Below are 11,668 nucleotides of genomic sequence, written 5' to 3'. Positions count from 1 at the left end.
ACAGATTATGATCATATTTTTTTTTATTTGTTGTTTTTCTTTATAATGAAGTTGTCTGTATTAAGTAGATTGTGTTTAACACAAAATAGTGACTATCAGTTCAACACACAGAGTTATAGAAATTCTACTTGATTAAAAATAAAAAACTGTGCTGGTATCGGATTGGTATCGGTATCGGTCGATACTCAGAGTCAGAATGTTTGGTATCGGATCGGATCGATTCTGAAAAAATGGTATCGTTGCATCCCTAAAGTGCCCGAGATTTTGCACACAGCAGAGACAGGGTTAAACTAAACTAGCCCCCCTCCTCACACACACACACATACACAGATCCCCCCCCCCCTCCCCTCCCCACCCCACACAGACAGACACACACACACAGAATGCCAGAGAGACAGAGAGAGACACAATTCACATTGAAACCACAATATCTGACTTTCTGTTGGTCGGAGCTAATGACTGTAAATTAGAAAGTTGTTTGGCTTGATAAGATCAATACACACGCTGAGTTTTGTAACTGTAGGTAAAACTATAACTAAGTTATAACACACTTTATGCATCCTTTTTTAATCATAAATTCGTTTCCTCGCCACGGCCAAACCGTTCGAGATATCAAAAATCCGTCCGCAATTTAGCATCCTCCATGTCTTGACTTCATGCACACCGAGTTTCGTGGTCATCGGATGAATTCTCTGGGAGAAGTGTTTCAAATGCCAGAACATGCGTTTCCATACAGCCCATAATAGCCGACTTCCTGTTGGACTGGCGTAAAACTTAGAGCACGAAAGTTGTTCGGCCCGATGAGATCTATATGTGTACCGAGTTTCATATTATTACATGCAAGCGTGTTTGAGATATGGACATGTTTTTGAATCCCATTCCAGGGGGCGCTGCCGAGCCCCCCTGCCACGCCCGGGTCCCAGCTTCAGCGCGGCTCTAATGGCCGCGGGTTCTGACATTTGTGCAAAGTTTCAAGAGTTTTTGAGCACGATAAGGCCCCCAAAAGTGCCCAAAAGGTAGTAAAATAATAATAATAATAAAGAAGAAGAAGAAGAAGAAGAATAATAAATAATAATCCTAAGAAAAACAATAGGGCCTTCGCCTTTTCAAGGCTTGGGCCCTAATAAATACGCTTTATCAGAGACAAATGACTTCAAAAATCAAATGGTAGAGGGGATTTTAATTCATCCCAGTGAATCGAAACTTTCAAATCTGTTCATCCACTGATTCGTTCGGTGAGTCTTTCTGTAGGCTACAGTATGTTTAGCCAGTAGGTGGCGACAAGTTTCTTTTTGTGTATTGAGGGAATCACTGAATCTTTTAACTGATTCGTTGGGAACTTTTGAGTTGAAAACTCCACTAATCACCCGAGACACTCACAGCGTTTACCTAAAAATACGACAGAGTACACAAATGATATTATGAATAAGTTATGACAACATATATGTGGCAAGCTGGACGAGGCGAGACCGGTGGTGTGATTACTAACGAGCATCACCTGCGTGCCACAACAGCTTCTCCTCCGTGAGTTACGGAAGTATAAAAGGAGGAACAATGAAAATAAAGGACGAGCATTATGTCCAACAATCGATTTAAATAGTATATGAGGTTTAATATGTCGTTTAATGACATGTAATAAATTTTGTCAGTGCCGAGACTTTTCGTCTGATTAAATCCATAAATCCGCGGCACATATTTAATGTGTACCTTAAAGGTCCAGTGGTAGAACTTTCGTCAAGCGTGTCAGAGGTTCCGCAGTCCCACACTTGTATAGTTTTTTTCTTTTTCGGAACGAATAGAGTGTGCGCGAGCCACAAGAGAAAACACTGTATCCGCGCCACTGATCGCAGCGGCAACAGGCACTTTGATCACTTGATTTAAGGCGAGACACTACAGGTGAATAGGGAAATATTTGTAACTAGCAGATATCACCATGAAACTTTCCCAGTTGATTACCTACATTAAGATGAGAAAAAAATGTATTACAAGTTTTCTGTAATTTATTGTTTAAATATGCAAATTAGGCATTATCTAATTAAATATGCGCTAATTTGCCTAAATTTTAAAAAACGAAATCTCAGAATTGGATAAAGCCAGGGTCAAAATTCTTTTTTCATTGTGTTCACATATTAGATGGGAAAAAAATTACAGAGGGATTTATGGATATCTACTTTTGTTATCCTGTAAAACAGAATATACTGTCAATAGCCTTAAAAAATGTATTTTCGCCATGTTTTTTGGAATAAAATGTTATATAAATCAGGCTAGGAATAATATATTTACAAATCCCTCTGTAATTGTCTTCATAATATAACTAGGTACAAGACTGGAAAGTTTGGTGTGTATAGGTGCTACTGAAGAGGAGATTTCGGACTTGGAGTATGAGAGAAAAGTCATTTTGAGAAAAAGGCATTTAAAGATTTGTAATGTAAAAAATCATACTTTTTTAGTGGAAACAACTATTTACTGACACAATATCTTATCAAATCATTAGCAACAACAATACAAACGACCTAAATCACATCAAAACTTATAAACACAGCATTTATGGCCTTCAACTGAACAGAAAAACAGTCAAAAACACACATCTGAGTGTCAGGGCGCGTCACGTGATGCATCTGAACGAATCAGGTTGTCAGAAATTGACATCAGCCAATGAGATTTCGCTTTTAGGGTTAAATGCCCATTTTACTTTCACGATTGGTTGCAGATTAAAAGGAAATTACCATATTTGGATCCGACAGCATTGTACAGAAGAGAGAGAGCTTCACAGACGTGTGTGTGATTAAAGGAAGAACACAGAGATCGCGGAGCAGCGCGTGGTTTAGAACGCCAACTTTTGTTGAATTTCAGAGAAATCTACTGACGCAAATAGACAAAGTGTAGTAAAATAAAGACCTAAATGTGTATTTTGGACTTTTTTTCAGCACAAGTCTGAAAGAAAACATGTTATTGAAGACAAATAGCCCAAAATCTCAAAATTGACCAGTGAAAAAAAACCGATGTTTTTGCCTGCCGTGTCTTGCCTTAAAAAAACAAATTTCCGCGCTAGATCGTCTCTTATTTAACAAACGAACGAAATGAATGCTCTGCTAGTTGACTGGAGATTTATATGTATTGGAACATTCATGCCGCGAGATGTTTTAAAAAGTGGTGGGGACAATATCGACTCTGGCAAAAAGTGGTGGGGACATGTCCCACCTGCAAATTACGCCCCTGGTTTTCAGGCACACAAAACGCCATCGTTGTGTAAATGAACGGCCAAACTGCGTAAAAAGTTTGACTTTTGTTGTTGAAAACGGTGTCGTGTAAACAGCCCCTAAGTTCCTCACTGTGCACCCTCAGTTGTCGGTCGATGTTTGCGTGTAGTGTGTTTACGTTTGTTTCACGCAGTTTAATGTAATGTTTTTAAGTCAGTTTAATGTAATTTAAGTTGAAATTATTTAAAAATCCAAGTTGATTGTACTTAAAGGGATAGTTGACCCAAAAACGAAAATTCTGTCAGTAATTACTCACCCTCATGTTGTTCCAACCCCGTAAGACTTTCGTTCATCTTCGGAACACAAATTAAGATATTTTTGATGAAATCTGAGAGCTGGCTCACTCCTCCATAGGCTTCTATCGAAACTTGCCGGCCCAGAAAGTTAGAAAAGACTATGTTTAAAATAGTCCAAGTGACTACAGTGGCTCAACCATAAGTTTATCAAGTGACGAAAATACTTTTTGCGCCAAAAAAAACAAAAATAACGACTTTATTAAACTATTAATTTTCTTCTGTGTGGGCCTCTGATGTGAGTTCACGTAGTGTAACAGCGCAGCGCTTCTGTGTTGTACAATTTTTTTTTTTTTTTGGGTGAACTAACCCTTTAAAAATACAAGGCAGCAACTTTTTTTGGCAGTGCAAAAGTTCAGTGGTCAGCAAATCCTCCTCCATAATAAATGTTGATTCATTTTGTTCAAAAGATGAGGACCCGGTTCAACCCGTTGGAGCGTGTGTCGTTCAGATTCAAAACACCACTGACTCATTTGGTGAAGGGCGTAGCATATTCATGCAGGAGATCCCAGCCTCCCGAAATCGAAAACTACATGGAATAGAAACATGAACGATTCATTCAGTTAAATGGTTAATTAAAAATTCAAACACTGATTAAATTACGAACTAAACACCAATATCTAAGACAGAACATCCAAAAACTAGTCCAAGGGGACTATAACCAGACACTGCCTTTTGGTCTGAGAGTTTGGAAAGGAGCATAACATAGCACATTATTAATAAAGCCTGGAAGTCACCTATCCCAGCTGTCATCTCTGATTAGAGTTTCACTCAGTCAGCCACAGGCTCCTTCTACCCAAGACAGCCCAAATGGCCCTGCACAGAGCCACGTGACCCCTGCTGCACATTCCCAGACTGTTCATTCACAACATAACTGCTACCTTACATTGTGATGACTGGATGCCTATAGCCCATGCACTGTAAAAAAAAAAATCTAGTTTAAGATGACTTCAATAAAAACATTAAAATGTCAAATATTGTCAAAAACAATTGGCAAAAGACCCCCAAAATTCTTGTGATCAGGCTGGGTGGTGAGAATAAAGAGGTGTCAATAAAGGCAATTCAAATAACTGAATATCTTAAAAGATATGATGATAACAGACAGATCAATTACATATTTTCGTAAATTCATTCACTCCTAAAAATTGCCATTGGAAGCTGATAGAATGAAAGTGACAGCCCAAGATGAACATAAAATGGATCTCCTCATAAAAAATCCTGCAGCGCATCATGGTAATGACATAAGATAAAGCCATATTCAGATGATTACCATGTCCCATGGTATTCACATGGTACTCCAAGATATATTAAAGAAGACCTTAAAATCAGCATGAAACGGAAGTTACAATAGTCTTTTCTTCCCTATTGTGAAGTTTACTAGAGTGAAAAGTCTTCTCAAACAAGAAAAAATGTAGGGCAGAACTTGATTTTGCAGGAATTTATTGGATTATTGTATTTTGCTATTGCTGTGATCTCATGTGAGTGATAAGTTGTCCTGCCCTCGCACTTGTAAAAAACACTTCATCAGAGAAGAGAAGAGCTGTCGCTGTAAGATGGAGGGGAAGTTATTTAGATTAAACAGTGTATTAAGTGTAATTATATTTTTGTTACATTGTAATTATACATATGATGCAGTGTAATTATACATTTATTACAGTGTAATAATAAATTGTGTAATCATACAGTTATTACATTGAAATACTAATTGTGTAATTATACAGTTGTTACAATGTAGAAAAAATACATCGTGTAATTATATAGTTATTACACTGTAATAATAAATTGTGTAATTATACAGTTATTATAAAGTTATTACGCTGTAATAATAAATTGTGAAATTATACAGTTATCACACTGTAATAATAAATTGTGTAATTATACAGTTTTTACATTGTAATAATAAATTGTGTAATTATACAGTTATTAAAATGTAATAATAAATCTTGTAATTATACAATTATTATACAGTTATTACACTGTAATATAAAATTTGTACTTATACAGTTATTACAATGTAATTATAAATTGTGTAATTACACAGTTATTATACAGTAATTACAGTGTAATAGTAAATTGTGTAATTATACAGTTATTACATTGTAATTACAAAATGTGTAATAAAACAGTTATTATACTATTATTACACTGTAATAATAATTGTGTAATTGTACAGTTATAACAATGTAATAATAATTGTGTAATTATACAGTTATAACAATGTAATAATAAAATGTGTAATTATACAGTTATAACAATGTAATAAGAAATTGTGTAATTATACAGTTATAACAATGTAATAACAAATTGTGAATATATAGTTATAACAATTTAATAATGAATTAAGTAATTATACAGTTGTTACACTGTAATGATAAATAGTGTAAAATACAGTTATTATATAGTTATTACACTGTAATATAAAATGTGTAATCATACCGTTATTACAATTTAATAATAAATTGTTTAATTATAATTTTTTATACTGTAATAATTAATAGTCTAATTTTACAGTTATTACACTCTAATAATAAATTGTGTAATTATACACTTATTATAGTTATTACATTATAATATAAAATAATTTAACCGTGTAATTATACCGTTATTAAAATGTAATAATAAATTGTGTAATTATACAATTATTATACAGTTATTACATAATTACACAATTTATTATAACACTGTAAAATGTATAATTACACAATTTATTATTACACTGTAATAATAAATTGTGTAATTATACAGCTATTACATTGTAATAATAAAATGTGTAATTATACAGTTATAACAATGTAATAATAAATTGTGTAATTATACATTTATTACATTGTAATAATAAATCGTGTAATTATACAGTTATTACACTGTAATGATACATTGTGTAATTATACAGTTATACAGTTATTACACTGTAATTTCAAATTGTGTAATTATACAGTTATAACAATGTAGTAATAAATTGTGTAATTATACAGTTATTGTAGTTATTACACTGTAATTTCAAATTGTGTAATTATACAGTTATTACACTGTAATAATAAAATGTGTAATTAAACCATTATTGCAATGCAATAATAAATGTGTAATTATACAGTTATTATACATATATTACACTGTAATTTCAAATTGTGTAATTATACAGTTATTACAATGTAATAATAAATTGTGTAATTATACAGTTATAACAATGTAATAATAATTGTGTAATTATACAGTTATAACAATGTAATAATAAATTGTGTAATTATACAGTTATTACACAGTTATTACACTGTAATAATAAATTGTGTAATTACCGTATTTTCCGGACTTTAAGTCACACATTTTTTCATAGTTTTGCTGGTCCTGCGACTTATAGTCAGGTGCGACTTATATATCAAAATTAAATCATACTGACTGAGATGAACCAAGAGAAAACATTACCATCTACAGCCGCGAGAGGGCGCTCTAGTTAGCAGAGTTGTTCAGAAGCGGCACCGAGGAAGAATTCAATGGATTCAGTGTTGTGGAATGAGATCGCGGGAGCTTGGTGAACTTGCTTACTGTACGTTCACACCGCCGCCGACTTGAGCTGCAAAAGAGCTCAGGCCGCCCTGTCAAGGACGCTTGTCAAAAAGTACGGGGAAGCTTGTTGACGCTTTGGCCGCTCTGACGTAGCAGCATTCAGGAGAAGAGAAGTGTCACACCATGAAATGTAAACAGAAAAAACAAGCAATGCATTTGGCAGTTTAGGATATCGCACAAGATTTGTCAACACAGAAAACATTTAATCACTGGAGAGTTTTTTTTTCCAACACCATCTTATCAATTGATTTTGATTAATATGCGCGAGGGAGAGAGAGAGCAGACAGTGCTCAGGTGAGTGCTGACTTAAAAACACATGCAAATGATACACTTTCACTCTATGATGGTTCAACTGCAATTAATTATCTTTTCTCGGAACTAATGTTTTGGTAGGAACGAAAGTTTACATCGTATGTTTCTCCGGAATCAGCCAGCGCGAAGGACGTCTATATTCCGATTGGTTGCTGGCGTTTTGCCGCTGCTTGCCGCTGAACCGCGTCATAGCTCATTACCATAAAGTTGAGCTACTTTCAACTTTCTGATTGAAAGTTCAAAATGCCCAAACGCGACGGCGAGGGATTTGACGCTCCTTGCAGCTGAGAGAAGCCAGCTTCCATTGAAAATGAATGACTTCCGGTAACTTTGGAAGCTCAAGTCGGCGGTGTGAACGGCGGTGTGAACGGCGGTGTGAACGGCGGTGTCAAGGCGGCGGTGTGAACGTACAGTTACCGGTAGCTTGTTGGACTCGCTGGCTTTTGTTAATTTAGCCTATTCAGCCTCCAAGGTATATGTTCTTTATGCTATTGTGTAGGGTTTCCCGCAGAAAATGTGTTAGTTAAGGTGTAACGTAACTTGTGTAACTTAACTTTATTTTAGCCTACGTGTCGCCACCATACACATCAGCATAAATGGTCCTGATAAATTATGTTATTAAACCATTAACATTCACAATCCACTGTTAATTTAACATAAAAGCATGCAGGCTGCGTGCATAGTTTAGCATGACTTAATAATTGCTGACATCAGTTCATCGCGATCTCATACATCTCTGTTATTATCAATGAAGTGGACTGCATAATGAATCTTTCATAATACCTTTTATAATCAGAGAATTTGCCAGCATGCAGAATTAAGCACTGAACAAAAAGTCAGTTTTGAGCGGTGAGGATATTCTATCTTAAATGCTTCTGATTGGCCATTGCGTACAAGAAATCAACACATATGTCTGTGATTGGCTACATCGGTCACCGCTGCAAACATGTTACAAATAGAAACTTTAGACTGTAAATTGTTTCTATTTTGTTTTAGTTGTTCTTGTTGCTTTTCTGCAACAGATGAATAACAATTTATTAGTTTTTATATGTTTTATTCATAGATATTCATATTTAATCATTTTATTCTCCCGCAGCCCGCACACACATAGTGAGTGCATTAGTCTACCTCCCGCGCTCACACTCGGCCATCAAATCTAGTCCCGCACCGCACGTATTTAGATCATTGGCCCGGCCCGAGTATAGCGGCGGGAAATATCGGGCTCGGGCAGAGAATCTAATCTCTAAACAGGAAAGAGTAACGTGGCGGATATCACTCATATAAAAAAATTTGACGACGTAGTTAAGGCGGCAGGCGCGTGTTGCTTAGGCGGCCGCCTTAGTTCCAAAGTGCTGCGGGAAACCCTGTGTTACGTTAACATGCTGGACACCTATTCAGCCTGTTGTTCTGTGTGCTATTGTGTAGTTGAATAACTTGCCTTTCCAGATTAAATGTCTGTTCTTGATTTTGTGAAATACATTTCTAAATACTATACTCGACTTACAGTCCAGTGCGACTCATATATGTTTTTTTCATAATCATGACACATTTTTTGACTGATGCGACTTATAGTACGGTTATTTAAAAAAAACAGTTATTACACTGTTATATAAAATATGTAATTATACCGTTATTACAATGTAATAATAAATTGTGTCATTATAGAGTTATTACACTGTAATAATAAATTATTTATTATACGGTTATACACTGTAATAACAAATTGTGTAATTTACAGTTATTACACTGGTAATAATAAATTGTGTAATACACAGTTATTACACTGTAATAATACATTGTGTAATTATACAGTTATTACACTGTAAAAGTAAAAATGTTATTATACTGTAATAACAAATTGTGTAATATACAGTTATTACACTGTAAAATAAAATTATTTATTATACTGTAATAACAAATTGTGTAATATACAGTCATTACACTGTAAAAACAAATTGTGTAATTATACAGTTAATACACTGTAATAATAAATTGTGTAATTATATAGTTATTACACTGTAATAATAAATTGTGTAATTATACAGTTATTACACTGTAATAACAAATTGTGTAATTATACAGTTATTACACTGTAATAAAACATTGGGTAATTATACAGTTATTAAACTGTAATAACAAATTGTGTAATTATACAGTTATTACACTGTAATAATAAATTATTTAATTATACAGTTATTACACTGTAATAATAAATTGTTTAATTATACAGTTATTACACTGTAATAATAAATTTTGTAATTATACAGTTATTACACTGTAATAATACATTGTGTAATTATACAGTTATTACAATGTAAAAACAAATTGTGTAATTATACAGTTATTACACTGTAATAATACAGTGTGTACTTATACAGTTATTACAATGTAATAATACATTGTGTAATTATACAGTTATAAAACTGTAATAATAAATTGTGTAATTATACAGTTATTACACTGTAACAATAAATATTTATTATACAGTTATACACAGTAATAATAAATTGTGTAATTATACAGTTATTACACTGTAACAATAAATATTTATTATACTGTAATAATAAATTGTTTAATTATAAAGTTATTACACTGTAATAATAAATTGTTTAATATAGTTATTACACTGTAATACAGTTTTTCTCGATTGCTTAAACACATTTCTTGAAACTATGCCTCATATTCTCAAAACAGTAAACACAAATCCATAACATCTCACCCAATTCCCCAAACATCCTATTTTCAGGTCAAAATGAAGCTCTACACTCAAAACCATTCACTCTTGCTGAAAAAACAAACTTTGTCCTCAGACTGGACACACAAGCCAACAAAATCACACACACTACAACATAGTCTTACACACTGGTGTAATAAATTCAAAACAACATTTCCAAAACTGGTAAGTTATGTTGCTTGTGGTTACCCCCCCTCACACACCTTTTCACATGATGAACACAAAGACACAACCAATGGATACATTGGCATATTTTCATTCATTCATGTACTCTTGTAAAAGTACTTCTTCTTTTTTTTACTCTCTCTTCTATTTATTTTTTTATATATATTTACTTATGTAAGATATGTGTGTGACCATCATATGACAGTAATAGAGCACACAAACCTTATTCAAATATGGAATTGTATTGGACTGGTAAAGAGTGTTGTACGTGACAGGAGGGCCTCCACTAAAGGATAAAATATGATGAACAAGTCTAAGAATGTTCCACGTATGGTTGAAAAACCATCATTGGCCTGGAAAGATAACAGTCTGGGAGTCAAGACTATAAAGGAGGAAGGATGCTCTCCCTTCACTGTCACACTCTGCAGACACTCTGTGTGACTACGACTGCTAGCCTTTTCTTGCTAGAAAATAAACCTCATCAAAGACAATGGGAAATGTTTGCCTCTTATTCAGTGATATAATTTTGTTTGCCAGCACACCTCCCTGAAGCTTCTGATGATGGAGGTGACTGTGAAGTGTCTCAAATTCTGCCTTACTCATAGCCCAGCCTCCCTCATAGTCATACCATGGACAAGGACATGGTCAACTAGAGTTGCTTGAATTTCATCCGAGACCACTTGTCTTATTGCCCTTCCCCTTGCCTTTCCTCCTCCTCCTATCCCTCCTCGACTTCTTTATTCATGTCTTTCTGGATCTATTGTTCCAAAACTCAATAAACTGATTCGGGCCCTTTTATCTATCTATTGAAAGATCTGATTGATGTGTGTTAAATTTTGACTCTTAGTGTTTTCACCTGGGCAATTGTGTGCTAACTGAGCTGAAGCTGTGCTGACTTGAGTGAACAATACTGAATACTTGTGCTTTCTAAATGACCACATGGTGTAGGCAATGAGAAATGAAGGGGTTTGTGTTTATATTTTAGTGAAATGGGTGTGCTTTCTGATAAATGGCATTATGGTTTTGAAATTTTAGTTCAAAAGCCTGGTTATAGTGTTTAAGCAATCGAGAAAAACTGTAAAAAATAGTTTAATTATACAGTTATTACACTGTAATCATAAATTGTTTAATTATACAGTTATTACACTGTAATAATACATTGTGTAATTATACAGTTAATACAATGTAATAATACATTGTGTAATTATACAGTTATTACACTGTAATAATACATTGTGTAATTGTACAGTTATTACAATGTAATAATAAATTGTGTAATTATACAGTTATTACACTGTAATAATACATTGTGTAATTGTACAGTTATTACAATGTAATAA

The sequence above is a fragment of the Phoxinus phoxinus genome (genome assembly GCF_949152265.1).
Source record: "Phoxinus phoxinus genome assembly, chromosome: 22".
Lineage (NCBI taxonomy): Eukaryota > Metazoa > Chordata > Actinopteri > Cypriniformes > Leuciscidae > Phoxinus > Phoxinus phoxinus.
This window is presented reverse-complemented; position numbering follows the sequence as displayed.